This window comes from Phyllobates terribilis, unplaced genomic scaffold (assembly GCF_046119375.1).
Source record: "Phyllobates terribilis strain yellow unplaced genomic scaffold, ASM4611937v1 Scaffold_4__5_contigs__length_816908805, whole genome shotgun sequence".
In the NCBI taxonomy this organism is placed as follows: Eukaryota; Metazoa; Chordata; class Amphibia; order Anura; family Dendrobatidae; genus Phyllobates; species Phyllobates terribilis.
In genome coordinates, this window is record NW_027362764.1 from 51,440,427 (window position 1) to 51,457,907 (window position 17,481).

A 17,481-nucleotide genomic window follows, 5' to 3' on the forward strand; every position below is an offset into this window, starting at 1 on the left:
ATATGCCAATAGATAGAATTAGACCCATTACATACCTCCGAGAGTGTTGTATACAACTAGGAGACCGCGCTGAGGCCGTACCCCAATGGGGACTCCTTGAGAAAGGCAAACGCCGAATCGCGCGTTGGGTAATGGCTTCGGCGCGGTGGCCTGGTTGTATACAACGCTCTGGCAGGTATGTAATGGGTCTAATTCTATCTATTGGCATATGGAGTGCATTTAGATTTAGTCAGCAGTACCCATCCCCAGTGTTTATGCAGAGCAAAATATTTATATTGTAATGTGCCACCGTGATGGACGGCCGCTACTGTTGTTTTTATATTTGTGTATCCAATTTTTGTATCTTTCCCTTTTTTCTATAGATGCATGTGTAATAAAGCATTGTTATATCTATAACATCACCTCCTTGTCGTTCATTCTGGCCTTGGCCATCCCCCCTATATATTGTGTATGACGACTGGTGCATCATCAGTCCCCTCTTTGACCAGCAACATGAACTTAGTTGTAATATTTCTTACCAATATACAATTTATAAATATATGATTGCTGTGGTGTTCTTCTAGTTATGTTCTGGTCAGACATGCAGAGTGCGGCATCGGCTCCCTGAGACCCCACGACAAGGAGACCGGACCTTTCCAATACAATAAAGTCCTTTCTACTAGCAATCAGACTTGCGCTCAGAGAGTAACAGGAGATGATGTTGACATGTTCCTTTACACAAAACAGTGGTATGTTTCCGATGGTACGAACAGCATCACCGTTGCTGAAATAAGGACCATTAGAGCGCTGCAGGCTAAGTCGGGAACCTCCATACTTTTCCTGGTTAGCCTCACCTTAAGCTATGCTTTTCTCAGTGACCCCTATCCTTCAGCCCACTTGTTGGGAACCATGTAACGATGTGCTTCTGGCTGTCACCTTACTGAGCCTGCCCCAGCCTTACTGACTCTGTCTCTCTCGGACCCGCAGCTTCTAAGGCCTGGCCGACACTTAGCCGTTACCCAGAGACCATTAGAGATTCTAACAAAGTTGATAGCTGTACGTTCTCCCCCGATTCACCTGCTAAACAGAATTCCACTGCCACCATTAGGGCATTCTCTCTGCTTGCTACTGTCTTTGGCACATCACACACCCGGTGATGATAACCTATTTCCTGAGGGTGTCCTTTCTTCTTTCCTTTTCTCAGACTAACAAAAACCAAACTCAAACTAACTCACAGGTCCTCCTCAACCATGGGCCAGCCCTACAGTTAACCCTAACACGCTGGACTAAGAGGGACTGAAGCCTCCAGGAGGATAACACATAAAATACAGTTCAATGTAATATTTTTAAAATAACAGTAGTTTTCCAGAGAGGTGAAACATCATCCTCCCCACCTTCACAAGAGAACATACACCACTGCAGCCAATCATTGAGCACTGTCTGTGTAGACAGCACGAGCAACTATGCATAGTGATTGGCTGCAGTACTATCAGCTTTTGTGCTGTGAATTATGATGAATTAGCTCCCGGTAGTCAGTGTACGATGAATACCACAATGCTTCCACATAATACTGCAATACAAAGCCAAAATAATACTAACATTCCGTGCCCACATAATGCTACCATACAATGGCTACATAATACTATCATACAGCACACTCAAAATACTACTATACCATTTCTAACACATAACTCTCATTGACCGTGGAAACCTTCAAAAGGAGTCTGAAGACCCACCTCTTCCGACAAGCCTACAACCTGCAGTAACCACCGCTCCACCATACCGCTGCACGACCAACTCTATCCTCACCTACTGTATCCTCACCCATCCCTTGTAGACTGTGAGCCCTCGCGGGCAGGGTCCTCGCTCCTCCTGTACCAGTCGCTGTCACATTGTGTTCAAGATTATTGTAATTGTTTTTGCTATGTATAACCCTTTTTCACATGTAAAAAACCATGGAATAAATGGCGCTATAATAATAAATAACAATAATGATAATTACCATACAGAGCCAAATATAATACTACCATACACCGCCCACATAATTTTACCATACAAAGCCTACATAATACAACAATACAGTGGCCACAAAATATTACTACACAGTGCCAACATAAAACTAACATACAGAGCTCTATAATACCACAATACAAGGTCCTCATAATACTACCATAGAGTGACCACATAATAACACCATAAAGTGTCCACCTACAGTGGGGCAAATAAGTATTTAATACACTGCCGATTTTGCAAGTTTTCCCACCTACAAAGAATGGAGATGTTTGTTATTTTTATCGTAGGTACACTTAGACAGAATCTCAAAATAAAATCCAGAAAATCACATTGTATGATTTTTACATAATTAATTTGCATTTTATTGCATGAAATAAGTATTTGATACTATAGAATAACGGAACTTAATATTTGGTCCAGAAAACTTTGTTTCCAATTACAGAGGTCAGATGTTTCCTGTAGTTCTTGACCAGGTTTGCACACACTGCAGCAGGGATTTTGGCCGACTCCTACATACAGATCTTTCAGCTTTCGGGGCTGTCGCTGGGCAACATTGAGTCTCAGCTCTGTCCAAAGATTTCCTGTTGGCTACAGGTCTGGAGACTGGCTAGGCCACTCCAGGACCTTGAAATGCTTCTTACGGAGCCACTCCTTAGTTGCCCTGGCTGTGTTTTTCAAATCATTGTCATGCTGGAAGACCCAGCCAATACCCATCTTCAATGCTCTTACTTTGGGAAGAAGGTTGTTGGCCAAAATCTCGCGATACATGACCCCATCCATCCTCCCTTCAATACGGTGCAGTTGTCCTGTCCCCTTTACAGAAAAGCACCCTGAAAGTATGATGTTTCTCCCACCATGCTTCATGGTTGGGACTGTGCTCTTGGGGTTGTACTCATCCTTCTTCTACCTCCAAACACGGCGAGTGGAGTTGATAACAAAAAGTTATATTTTTATCTCATCTGACCTCATGACCTCCTATGCCTCCTCTGGATCATCCAGATGGTCATTAGTGATCTTCAAACAGGCCTGGACATGTGCTGGCATGAGCAGGGGGACCTTTCGTGTCCTGCAGAATTTTAATCCATGATGGCGTAGTGTGTTACTAACGGTAATGTTTGAGACTGTGGTCCAAGCTCTTTTCAGGTCATTGACCAGGTTCTCCCGTGTAGTTCTGGGCTGATTCCTGACCTCTCTCAGAATCATACTTACCCCACGAGGCGAGATCTTGCATGGAGCCCCAGACCGAGGAAGATTGACAATCATCTTGTGTTTCTTCCATTTTCTAATAATTGTGCCAACAGTTGTTGCCTTCTCACCAAGCTGCTTGCCTATTGTCCTGTAGCCCATCCCAGCCTTGTGCAAGTCTTCAATTTTGTACCTGGTGTCCTTAGACAGCTATTTGGTCTTGGCCATGGTGGTGAGGTTGGAGTGTAATTGATTGTGTGGACAGGTGTCTTTTATACTGGTTCAAACAGGTGCAATTAATACATTAATACAGGTAATGAGTGCAGAGTAGGAGTGTTTCTTAAAGAAAAACTAACAGGTCTGTGAGAGCCAGGATTGTGGCTGGTTGGTAGGTGATCAAGTACTTATTTCATGCAATAAAGTGCAATTTTTTTATTTAAGCCCTTAATGGCCTAGGGCTACACCCTAAGCAAGTGGGCACGCAGAGCCCTCCTGGTGGGCACGCGCCCCTTTGGCGCAGCACTAGCACTACTGGACCAGGACCTGGCCCGACGGGTGAGTACTCGGAGCCCGCCGACGCCAGCCCCTACTTCAGCTATATGTGCAATCTCTGACACACATCTAGCTGAAGTGTATTGCACCGCATGAGTTGCCAGGCCCGTGCACCGCAATACACGCTGCTGGCCAATCAGAAGCCAGCAACTGATGTCAGCGTACAGGCAACCGGGCGCATGGCAGTGACGTCATGCGCCCCGTCACTAGGACGCTGGAGTCAGCTGTTGGCTACAGGAGAGGATGCGGCGCGGGAGAGGAAGGAAGGTGAGTAGGAGTGTTTATTATGATTTATTTTTATATATATGAACAGCGGTGCCAGCAGGATGGAATGGGGGGTGGCGGGGGGTGGACGACAGCAATATATACTGAACATGGAATGGGGGGAGGGGAGGGGGGGACAGCAATATATACATGGAATGGGAGGGAAAGAGCAGATATACATGGAATGGGAGGGGGGAGGGAAAGAGCATATATACATGGAATGGGAGGGGGGAGGGAAAGAGCATATATATGACGCGCCCCCTGGGACATATTCCTTTTTGAGGGGAATACCCGGCACCGGATCAGATGGGGGGTTGTAGTCTCCGAGCGGCTGTGACCCGGTCCCGTGCCCAGGGCGTCAAGCTCAGTGTGATGTGGCAGTTCTACAGATGTTACTAAAGTTCTTTTGTGTCGACTACGCCACCCGTTGTGATGCGGTCACTGTGGCCGCCGCTGCAGCAGGGTCCGCTGAGGCTGATGGTGGGTGCGCAGCTTGGTGGGATAACCCCCAACGGGAGGGGTATAGCCTCAGAGGGGACAGGCGCAGAGGATGGGGGTTGTGGTGGTGTAGTGCAGACGGCAGTGAAGACAGAGTCGGGTTGTGCAGTTAAGGGTGTTTACTTACTGCAGATGTTGTACTGGTCACTCCAGCTGCTAGTGACCACCCGAGCCGTGCTGCGTCCACCAGGTCCTGGATCCAGCCAACCCCCAAACAAGTCCGGAGCGTGGCCCTGAGCTCTCCCTCTGTCCTTTCTTCAGCCGTCCCCACCAGTGATCCACCTAGGTCCAGCTCCCTCGGGCCTTCTGTTGGGACACCCTTGGCCCTGGGTTCCCTGACCCTTCATGTGGTGTGCCTTCGGGGTGAATGTGGTGGGTGACCGTGGCAGACACTGCCCACGGTCTCCGGTCTCTGGCTGGGGATTGTTTTCTGCCCCCACCAGCTTGGGTTCCGGTACCCTGATGCTGACTCCTCACCCGGTGCTCTGATTTGGGTTCTTGGGTCCCTTCTCTTCTGTGCTCTGGGTCTTTCTCTTTTCTCCTCTCTCACTCTGGGTCTTGGTCTTTCTTCTCTCCTCTGCTCCTGACTTGTCCTCTGCAACTGACTCTCTGCGTCTGACCCTGATTCTAGTTGGTGCCCACCTTATATACACCCTCTATGTGTGAGCTCAGGTGACCAGCACCCAATGAGCTCCTAACTTTACCCAGGCTGCTCCCCCTATCTGCCCCTACACTACATGGGATGTACCACCCCCCTCCCACTCCAGCCAGGAACAGACTCGGTCGTACCTGCACATTTCTAAGTGGGAGTACCGTCGGTCTGTTCCTCGGAAATGGGATGTGTGTAGTGCATGCAGCCTACCGAGCTCAGATCCACTCTCCATCCTTACCCGGGAGTGGAATATCACACCTCTGGGTTGAGGTGCAATACCCCTGTAGCAGCCGAATCCTCAGGGTGCTACATTCCCCCCTGGTAAATCACAGCACGTCCTCGGGCTGTAAAGACATAAATAACACCAAAACATACAAAATTTTTCATATAAACATATAAAACATATAAAAAACATTATATAAATAACATATCTCAGCAGATAAAACTTTCTCGTCGTCTCCTGTTTCAAGTTTCCTCCTCCGGACACTGTGCAACGTGTGTCCGGGAAAAGTGCGACAGTCTCTTAGAAAATCTGATTTTCTATAAAACCGGTAGGGGGCGCTTTAGGACGCGCAACTATTTACAGGGGAAGTTGGCCGCTCTCAGTCCTCGGCCAGGTAGAGGGAAGGGAATGGCTGCTCACAGTCCTCAGCCTGTAGGATGAAGGGGTTAACGGGTAACAGTTCACTGGTCCCAACGGGGACTATTTTAGCAGCAACAGTTTCAGTTTCTTTATACCCCCATTGGGTAACTTATTTACAGCTCCTGCTCTGCCGCACTCAACGGCGTCTTCCTCCTGCTCTTTGAACTTCAGACCCGTCCGGGTCCTCTTGCTCCTCCTCCCCGTACCGCAACTCCTCCTCCGTCAAGCGGTGTACGTGGAGGGCGTAAGGTCCTTTGGCACACTTGTGCCGGGTAAAGGTGACCTCATCTCCGACGTAGAGGTCACGACCTCTGTGCCCCTCCGGCAGATGGGACTCCACGTCTCTGCGCGTGACAAAGACGTCGCCGGGGGTGTTGTTGTCTCTAATGAAGCCCCACCCATGCTGCTGGTTGAACTTGATTACAGTCCCGGTGGTACGGGGACTGTGCGCTGCACGGGGGTCCCTCCTGGTCCGGCTCTTTTGCTCGGCGCTCCTTATTTGGGCCTGTTGTTCCCGGACCTGCCTCTCTCTCCGCTCCCTCGCAAACTCCTCGAGCTGTTGGCGGCAGCACTCCGCACGCTCTGCTGCAGCTGCCCTAGTTTCCTGAGTGAACCCCATTAGATCTTCTCCGGTGGGGTCCCACTCAAACTGCGCTTCCGCTAGCGGGGGCGAGATCCGTGCCACGGGCTTCGGAGCCGGAATCAGGGGTTCATCCAGGGGTCTTAGTCTCTGCTGCCGTTCCAGCTCATGGTATCCTTCGGGCCAGATGAAGGGCCGCCCGTCCGGCCATGTGAGCTGGCTGAACAAGTCCTCCCCCAGGTGTGGCACCCTTGGTTTTACGGGCGCGGGCGCGGTGGTGGTGGCGCCCGGGTTGCCCAGGCCTTGCGGCCAGGCCTGGGGCACCTGGAAGGTGAAGGGCACCGTTAGGACGGCGGCGCCCTGGGCTACCTGGCCTTGCGGCCAGGCCGGAGGCTCCGCGGAGGTAGGGGGCGCTGTTGTTGATGCGGCGCCCGGGGGTACTAGGCCTTGCGACCAGGCTGGTGGTAATTCCTGCTTTGTCACGCTCCGGATCGAGGCGCGTGACGTCACAGGGGTCGCTGCGGCGGCTTCCGGTCGGGGCCTAGTCCATAGCGGTGACGTGGCGGCTACGGGCACAGCAGGGGGACTTTCGGGCTCTGCGACGGGGAGCTGGGGCAGGTGGGCGGTTTCTCGGCTTGGGGTATAGGCGTCCCCTTTACCTGCCTCCATGCGTTCGGCTCCCTCTTCGGCGCCGTCTCCGGCCTTGGGTCCTCCCGCGCCATCCTCAGAGGCGGTCTGCTTCCTCTTCCAGGGTAGCGTGCTCCGTTGACTGGTCTCAGCTTGCTGGGTCATCTCCCGGCTCCACTCCGCCAGTATCTCGCGCTGTACCCGGGCCATCCTCCGTGCGAGGCCCTCCAAGGCAGTTTGTGCACACTCCCGGTCTCGGGGGAGCTGTGCAAGGACCTCCACTAGGCCTAGTGGGGTTGTAGACTCTAGCAGGCTCCTGACCATCGGGTCGGTGCTGCTCTGCTCTCCTTCCGGCAGGCTCCTGGCCAGCGGGCCGGTGCTGCTCTGCCCTCCTTCCTCGGTCTCTAGCAGACTCCTGGCCAGCGGGCCGGTGCTGTTCTGCTTTTTCTCCATATCCGGGTAAGCTCCTCCGCTACTCCTCGTTAGACCTCTTGCCTCCGGGTGCGCTCGCTCCAGACTGCTCCAAGCGACACCCATCTTTTCTCTTCTCTTTCGTCTCCTCCCACTTCGAGGGCGGTCCCGGGGCAACTCGGTGACTGTCAGCTCCAGGGGTAGTTCTTTCACGCTGACAGACACCTCCAGCATCACAGTCTCTGTTGGTGGGGGCGGTTTCCACTTTTGGCGCCATTTTCTGTCCCGGCCCACGATGGGAGGTGGCCTCTTGCCCTCCTTTGGCACGCCCATAATGGCGTCCGCTGCTCTTCCAAGGCGGGAAATCTGCGGTTTTGGCGGGAAGCGTCGCCCAGTGGCGGGAAACTCTGCAGATGGCGGGAACAAGCTGGAAATGGCGGACAATCGGCGGGAAACGACTGGTGATGGAGTCCGATGGCGTGGACCCTCCGGAACCGGCGGGAGACTTCTTTCTGAGGTAAACTTGCACTTTTCTTCAGGCACGCAGTACCCGGGTGTTGCGGGCACGTAATCCTGCCGACTACGCCAAAGTTGACGCGCCCCCTGGGACATATTCCTTTTTGAGGGGAATACCCGGCACCGGATCAGATGGGGGGTTGTAGTCTCCGAGCGGCTGTGACCCGGTCCCGTGCCCAGGGCGTCAAGCTCAGTGTGATGTGGCAGTTCTACAGATGTTACTAAAGTTCTTTTGTGTCGACTACGCCACCCGTTGTGATGCGGTCACTGTGGCCGCCGCTGCAGCAGGGTCCGCTGAGGCTGATGGTGGGTGCGCAGCTTGGTGGGATAACCCCCAACGGGAGGGGTATAGCCTCAGAGGGGACAGGCGCAGAGGATGGGGGTTGTGGTGGTGTAGTGCAGACGGCAGTGAAGACAGAGTCGGGTTGTGCAGTTAAGGGTGTTTACTTACTGCAGATGTTGTACTGGTCACTCCAGCTGCTAGTGACCACCCGAGCCGTGCTGCGTCCACCAGGTCCTGGATCCAGCCAACCCCCAAACAAGTCCGGAGCGTGGCCCTGAGCTCTCCCTCTGTCCTTTCTTCAGCCGTCCCCACCAGTGATCCACCTAGGTCCAGCTCCCTCGGGCCTTCTGTTGGGACACCCTTGGCCCTGGGTTCCCTGACCCTTCATGTGGTGTGCCTTCGGGGTGAATGTGGTGGGTGACCGTGGCAGACACTGCCCACTTTCTCCGGTCTCTGGCTGGGGATTGTTTTCTGCCCCCACCAGCTTGGGTTCCGGTACCCTGATGCTGACTCCTCACCCGGTGCTCTGATTTGGGTTCTTGGGTCCCTTCTCTTCTGTGCTCTGGGTCTTTCTCTTTTCTCCTCTCTCACTCTGGGTCTTGGTCTTTCTTCTCTCCTCTGCTCCTGACTTGTCCTCTGCAACTGACTCTCTGCGTCTGACCCTGATTCTAGTTGGTGCCCACCTTATATACACCCTCTATGTGTGAGCTCAGGTGACCAGCACCCAATGAGCTCCTAACTTTACCCAGGCTGCTCCCCCTATCTGCCCCTACACTACATGGGATGTACCACCCCCCTCCCACTCCAGCCAGGAACAGACTCGGTCGTACCTGCACATTTCTAAGTGGGAGTACCGTCGGTCTGTTCCTCGGAAATGGGATGTGTGTAGTGCATGCAGCCTACCGAGCTCAGATCCACTCTCCATCCTTACCCGGGAGTGGAATATCACACCTCTGGGTTGAGGTGCAATACCCCTGTAGCAGCCGAATCCTCAGGGTGCTACATATACATGGAATGGGAGGGAAAGAGCAGATATACATGGAATGGGAGGGGGGAGGGAAAGAGCATATATACATGGAATGGGAGGGGGGAGGGAAAGAGCATATATACATGGAATGGGAGGGGGGAAAGAGCATATATACATGGAATGGGAGGGGGGAGGGAAAGAGCATATATATGACGCACCCCTGGGCCTGTGTCGCGCAGCGTTGCGCACGCGGGAGCTTACCCGGAGCCGGATCTGTTGAGGGTTGTAGTCTCGTGGCGGTGACCCGGTCCGTGCCCAGGGAGTCAGACTAAGTGGCGCTGTATTAGCGGTAGATGTAGGACGACTACGCCACCCGTTGAATGCAGCTATGGAGCTGCCGCTGCAGGGCAGACCGCTGAGGCCGGTGGTAGGATAGTGCAGCGTAGATGGTATAACCCCCAACGGGAGGGGTATGGCCTCAGGGCAGCCGACGTGGATGATGGGGGTAGCAGGAACCACTCAGAGACGATGCGGTGTAGTTCAGGGTCTTTACTGGTGACAAAGATAGACCCTCCCGGAGTACTGGCTAGCGATTGGGGCCTGGTCAGTCCTTGAGCAGATGAGATCTCCCCTGGCCAGGCGGAGTTGTAGGCCTCCCAAACTAACTGTACTCTTCTGGCTACCTTGCTAGAGGCGGTATAAGTAGCCCACGTCCCTGAGTGTACCGTGTGGTGCTCACCCGTATGGCCGGTGACTCGGGGCCTTCTAGTAGCTTCCGCTCCACGACGGCGGTGCTGGTCCCACGCGTGTGACCGTGCCTTCGGGTTTCTTGGCCAGAGGACCTGAAATCCCCTGCCTGACGGATTCTGCTGCTGGGTAGGAGTTAGTCCCCACAGACTCGGACTCCGGGTCCGGTAAGAAATCTTCTCAGTTAGGGCGAGCTTTGCAGCTGCCAGCCCCTGACTCCTTGTAACACTGCTCCCACAGAGCTCCTGTTGTTTCTTCCCATAGCTGCTTCAGGCCTGGCCCTGGAGCTGGGCCCAGCCGGAGCCACAGCTCCCTGTCAGCCCTCCTGGCTGAACTCTCCCTCTGAACTCCCTAACCCTGCCTCAGCCCCAGGTTTATATAGGGGAAGTTCTTCCCCTCCCAGGACTGGGCAGGAGGTGTGGCATGCACAGGATCCCTGACCAAGAGACCTCCCACCTGCTCTCAGACATAACATTGCTGTTACTGTGGAAACCAGACCCCTGGGGTGCCACATTCCCCCCTAGTGAAATTTAGTACTCCGGGACTAAACATATTTTAGAAAAACATAACAAGATATAACAATAACAATACAATAAAGAAACACATAAAGGTGGTCACGGCATGTCCGTAACCGGGTGCAGTCTTTGAAGAAACAAAGGTGTCCATTTCACCAAAACAGGGAGACGTAACCAGGTAGGGGTCTGTCCTGCCCCAAGTCCTTAACAGTCTTTTAGTCCATCCTGGGTTACGCTCCACTAACTGTACAAAGGATTCCCGGTAAATCCACCAAGGACTCCTATAAATTACTAGAAACACATAATTATTTACAGGATATGGCCGCTCTCAGTCCTCGGCCAGTGGGGATAAGGATTGGCTGCTCACAGTCCTCAGCCTGGTAAGGGATAGGGGATGGCTGCTCACAGTCCTCAGCCTGGTAAGGGATAGGGACACACGGGGAACAATTCACTAATCCCAACGGGGACCATATTTTAATTAGCAGCAGTCCTTGTACCCTTACGGGTAACTATTTACAGCTCTTTATTCACGCTACTTCCCTTCAGTAGCTATGTCCTCTTTGTGCTCCCTCCTGAGGGTAGTCCTCAGACCCGTCCGGGTCCTCTTGGCTTTCCTCGTATTGGTAGTACTACAGCTCCTCCTCGGTTAGCTGGGTTAGTATCTCTGCGACAGTCCTCCTCCCAGGTGGCCAGGACTTTACCTCCCTTTGGGCTGCCCCGGTTAATTGGGCCACCAGGATGCTCACTTTTTGCTCCTCTGTGAGGGGGTACACCTGGAAGAGGCTATCCAGCTTTTCTCTAAAGTCATGCAGGGTATGTGACTCCCCTGAGTCCTGGGGTAGCCAGGCTGTCCCCGGGATATAGGGCATGGTGAAAGGCATGACCGCAACAGCGGTGGCGCTGGCGGGGGTTGAAGCGGTGAAGCTCTCCTCCGTATCCGACATCCTTCTCCCCCCTAGTGGACCGTGGCCTACCTTGCGATGATCCTCTTCCGTAGGCCGCGGCTCCGCAGTGGATCGTCAGGGTTGAGGACCTTCCGTCGCGCTCCTGTGACGTCGGCGTCTGCTGGGCTCCTTCCAGGACCTTACGCAACGTCCGGACGTGAGGCGGGGCTTCAGTTCTCGCGCGCTTTCGGAGTCCACGCCCCTCTTCTTCCCGCGCGGCGTCCTCAAGATGGCGTCCAACGGCGGGAAAACTCCACGGAAGGCGGGAAGAAGGCTAAAAATGGCGCCGGATGGCGGGAATCTTCACCGATGGCGGGAAGAAGGCTGAAGATGGCGCCGGATGGCGGGAATCTTCACCACTGGTAAGTTTGAACAGTCTTTTTCAGGCACGAAGTACCCGGTGGTTGCAGGCACGAAATCCTGCCGACTACGCCAAAAGTTGACGCACCCCTGGGCCTGTGTCGCGCAGCGTTGCGCACACGGGAGCTTACCCGGAGCCGGATCTGTTGAGGGTTGTAGTCTCGTGGCGGTGACCCGGTCCGTGCCCAGGGAGTCAGACTAAGTGGCGCTGTATTAGCGGTAGATGTAGGACGACTACGCCACCCGTTGAATGCAGCTATGGAGCTGCCGCTGCAGGGCAGACCGCTGAGGCCGGTGGTAGGATAGTGCAGCGTAGATGGTATAACCCCCAACGGGAGGGGTATGGCCTCAGGGCAGCCGACGTGGATGATGGGGGTAGCAGGAACCACTCAGAGACGATGCGGTGTAGTTCAGGGTCTTTACTGGTGACAAAGATAGACCCTCCCGGAGTACTGGCTAGCGATTGGGGCCTGGTCAGTCCTTGAGCAGATGAGATCTCCCCTGGCCAGGCGGAGTTGTAGGCCTCCCAAACTAACTGTACTCTTCTGGCTACCTTGCTAGAGGCGGTATAAGTAGCCCACGTCCCTGAGTGTACCGTGTGGTGCTCACCCGTATGGCCGGTGACTCGGGGCCTTCTAGTAGCTTCCGCTCCACGACGGCGGTGCTGGTCCCACGCGTGTGACCGTGCCTTCGGGTTTCTTGGCCAGAGGACCTGAAATCCCCTGCCTGACGGATTCTGCTGCTGGGTAGGAGTTAGTCCCCACAGCCTCGGACTCCGGGTCCGGTAAGAAATCTTCTCAGTCAGGGCGAGCTCTGCAGCTGCCAGCCCCTGACTCCTTGTAACACTGCTCCCACAGAGCTCCTGTTGTTTCTTCCCATAGCTGCTTCAGGCCTGGCCCTGGAGCTGGGCCCAGCCGGAGCCACAGCTCCCTGTCAGCCCTCCTGGCTGAACTCTCCCTCTGAACTCCCTAACCCTGCCTCAGCCCCAGGTTTATATAGGGGAAGTTCTTCCCCTCCCAGGACTGGGCAGGAGGTGTGGCATGCACAGGATCCCTGACCAAGAGACCTCCCACCTGCTCTCAGACATAACATTGCTGTTACTGTGGAAACCAGACCCCTGGGGTGCCACATATACATGGAATGGGAGGGGGGAGGGAAAGAGCATATATACATGGAATGGGAGGGGGGAGGGAAAGAGCATATATATATGGAATGGGAGGGGGGAGGGAAAGAGCATATATACATGGAATGGGAGGGGGGAGGGAAAGAGCATATATACATGGAATGGGAGGGGGGAGGGAAAGAGCATATATACATGGAATGGGAGGGGGGAGGGAAAGAGCATATATACATGGAATGGGAGGGGGGAGGGAAAGAGCATATATACATGGAATGGGAGGGGGGAGGGAAAGAGCATATATACATGGAATGGGAGGGGGTGGAGGAAAGAGCATATATACATGGAATGGGAGGGGGGAAAGAGCATATATACATGGAATGGGAGGGGAGAAAGAGCATATATACATGGAATGGGAGGGGGGAGGGAAAGAGCAGATATACATGGAATGGGAGGGGGGAGGGAAAGAGCATATATACATGGAATGGGAGGGGGGAGGGAAAGAGCATATATTCATGGAATGGGAGGGGGGGGAGGAAAGAGCATATATACATGGAATGGGAGGGGGGAAAGAGCATATATACATGGAATGGGAGGGGGGAGGGAAAGAGCATATATACATGGAATGGGAGGGAGGAGGGAAAGAGCATATATACATGGAATGGGAGGGGGGAAGGAAAGAGCATATATACATGAAATGGGAGGGAGGAGGGAAAGAGCATATATACATGGAATGGGAGGGGGGAGGGAAAGAGCATATATACATGGAATGGGAGGGGGGAAGGAAAGAGCATATATACATGGAATGGGAGGGGGGAAGGAAAGAGCATATATACATGGAATGGGAGGAGGGAGGGAAAGAGCATATATACATGGAATGGGAGGGAGGAGGGAAAGAGCATATATACATGGAATGGGAGGAGGGAGGGAAAGAGCATATATACATGGAATGGGAGGGAGGAGGGAAAGAGCATATATACATGGAATGGGAGGGGGGAAGGAAAGAGCATATATACATGGAATGGGAGGAGGGAGGGAAAGAGCATATATACATGGAATGGGAGGAGGGAGGGAAAGAGCATATATACATGGAATGGGAGGAGGGAGGGTAAGAGCATATATACATGGAATGGGAGGGGGGAAGGAAAGAGCATATATATGTAGCACCCTGAGGATTCGGCTGCTACAGGGGTATTGCACCTCAACCCAGAGGTGTGATATTCCACTCCCGGGTAAGGATGGAGTGTGGAACTGAGCTCAGTTAGCTGCATGCACTACACACATCCCATTTCCGGGGAGCAGACCGATGGTACTCCCACTAGAGAAATGTGCAGGTACAACAGAGTCTGTTCCTGGCTGGAGTGGGAGGGGGGTGGAACATCCCAGTAGTGTAGGGGCAGATAGGGGGAGCAGTCTGGGTAAAGTTAGGAGCTCATTGGGTGCTGGTCACCTGAGCTCACACATAGAGGGAGTATATAAGGTGGGAACCATCTTAGATCAGGGTCAGTCTGTGAGAAGTCAGTCAGTCAGTCTGTCAGTCTTTTGTCAGAGCAGAGCAGAGGAAGAGAGCAGAGGAGGAGAGCAGCTCCAAGGCCCAGAGAGAGAGAGAGGAGAGAGAAAGACCCAGAGGGGGAGAAAGAAGGAACTCCAAGAGCCCAAATTAGACCAGAGGGTGAAGAGTTGGCAACAGGGTACCGGATCCCAAGCTGGCAGAGGCTACAGCACACCTTAGCCAGGAACCGGAGGTCGTGGGCAGGATCTGCCACGATCACCCACTAAATCCACCCGGAAGGCAGACCAGGAATAGGGTCAGGGAACCCAGAGACAAGGGTTTACCACCAAGAGGCCCGAGGGAGCCGGACATAGGTGGATCCCTGGTGGGGAAGGCCAGAGAAGAGGACAGGACAGAAAGGGAGCTCAGGACCACGCTCCAGAATCACCTGGGGGTTGGCCGAGTCCAGGACCTGGTGGACGCAGCACGGCTCGGGTGGTCACTTAAGGCCGGAGTGACCAGAACAACTGCAGTAAGTAAACAAACCCTGAACTGCACAGCCCGACTCTGAGTCTCATTTCCATCCCCGCTGCACCACCACAACCCCCATCCTCTGCAACTGACCCCCTGAGGCTATACCCCTCCCGTTGGGGGTTATACTACCTAAGCTGCACTCACATCATCAGCCTCAGTGGACCCTGCTGCAGCGGCGGCCGTATTGACCGCAATTCAACGGGTGGCGTAGTCGACACAAAAGAACATCTAGTAACATCATAAGGACTGCCACACACTGAGCTTGACACCCTGGGCACGGACCGGGTCACAGCCACTCGGAGACTACAACCCCCATCTGATCCGGCTCCGGGTATCCCTAACAACACTGGCCCAGGGGGCGCGTCAACTTTGGCGTAGTCGGCAGGATAGCGTGCCCGCAACAACCGGGTACTGCGTGCCTGAAGAAAAGTACACCGTTACCTTAAAAATAAGTCTCCCGCCGGTTCCGGAGGGTCCCCGCCATCGGGCCCCATCACAGGTCGTTTCCCGCCGGTTGTCCGCCATTTGCAGCTTTTTCCCGCCATCCATGGAGTTTCCCGCCACTGGGAGACGATTCCCGCCATTTCTGAAGATTTCCCGCCTTGGGGGAGCGGACGCCATTGTGGGCGTGCCAGAGGGTGGCGGGGGGCCACCTCCCATCGTGGGTCGGGTCGAAGAATGGCTCCAAAAGCGGAAACCGCGCCCACCAACAGAGACTGTGATGCTGGAAGTGTCCATCAGCGTAAGAGAACTGCCCGTGGAACTGAAGTTGCCCCGGGACCACCCTCGATGTGGGCGGAGACAGAAGAAGAGAGCAAAGATGGGTGTCGCCTGGAGCAGTCTGGAGAGAGCGCACCCGGAGACAAGACGTCTGGAAGAGAGTCCAGAGAGAGCGCACCCGGAGATGGAGGGAGAGCCAGGCAGCACCGACCCAGTGGTCAGGAGCCTGATGCGGGCCGCCACTCCAGGCAGCACCGACCCAGTGGTCAGGAGCCTGTTGCAGGTCGCCACTCCAGAAGGCCTGCTGGAGATCCTAGCACAGCTCCCCCGAGACCGGGAGTGTGCACAGACCGCGCTGGAGGGCCTCGCACGGAGGATGGCCCGGGTGCAGCGGGAGACGTTGGCGGAGTGGAGCCGAGAGATGGCCCAGCAGACCGAAACCCGTCAGCGGAGCACGCCACCCGAGACGAGGAGACAGACCGCCTCTGAGGATGGCGCAGGAGGACTGAAGGCCGGAGACGGCGCCGAGAAGGGAGCCGAACGAAGGGAGGCAGGTAAAGGGGACGTCTCTACCCCGAGCCGGGAAACCGCGTGCCTGCCCCAGCTCCCCGTCGCAGAGCCCGAAGTACCCCCTGCCGTGCCCGTCGCTGCAACGTCACCGCCGCAGACTAGGCCTCAACCGGAAACCGCGGCCGCGACCCCTGTGACTTCACACGCCTCGACCTCGAGCGTGGCCAAGCAGGAAATACCACCGGCCTGGTCGCAAGGCCTAGTACCCCCGGGCGCCGCAATACCAACAGCGCCCCCTACCTCCGCGGAGCCCCCGGCCTGGTCGCAGGGCCAAGTAACACAGGGCGCCGCCGTTCTTACGGTGCCCTTTACTTTCAAGGTGCCCCAGGCCTGGTCGCAAGGCCTGGTTAACCCGGGCGCCGCTACCACCACGGCGCCCATAACACCTAAAGTACTGCACCTGGGTGAGGACCTGTTCGCCCAGCATACGTGCCCGGATGGGCAGCCCTTCGTATGGCCCCAGGAATACATCCAGCTGGAGCTGCAAAAAGCAAGGGCCATGTGCGAACCCCTGATCCCGGCTCCAAAGCCCATGAAGAGGATCTCGCCCCCGCTAGAAGAGACCCAGTTTGAGTGGGATCCCACCGGAGAAGACCTCATGGGGTTCACTCAGGAGACTCGGGCAGCCGCAGCAGAGCGTGCAGAGTGCTGCCGCCAGCAGCTCGAGGTCTTTGAGAGGGAGCGGAGAGAGAGGCGGGTCCGGGAACAACAAGCCCAAATAAGGAGCGCGGAGCAGAAGAGCCGGACCAGGAGAAACCCCCGTGCAGCGCATGGTCCCCGTACCATCGGGACTGTGATAAAGTTCAATCTGCAGCATGGGTGGGGTTTCATCAGGGATCACCGCACCCCAGGCGACGTCTTCGTGACCAGGAGAGACGTTGAGTCCCACCTACCGGAGGGACACAGAGGTCGTGACCTGTACGTAGGGGACGAGGTCACCTTCACCCGGCACAAGTGTGCCAAAGGACCCTACGCCCTCCATGTGCATCGCCTGACGGAGGAGGAGCTGCGGTGTGAGGAGGAGCAAGAGGACCCGGACGGGTCTGAAACTGAAACTGTCCACAAAGAAAGAGCAGGAGGACGCCGTCGTTGAGTACGGTAGTGAAGAGACTGTATAAAGTTACCCGTCAGGGTATAAGAACTGTTCTAGTTAAAATATAGTCCCCGTTGGGACCAGCTAAGAGTGAACTGTTAACCCCGTGTGTCCCTATTCCCACTGACCGAGGACTGAGAGCGGTCAATCCTCCCTAATACCTGGCCGAGGACTGAGAGCGGCCATATCCCCTTGTATATAGTTGCGCTTCCTAAAGCG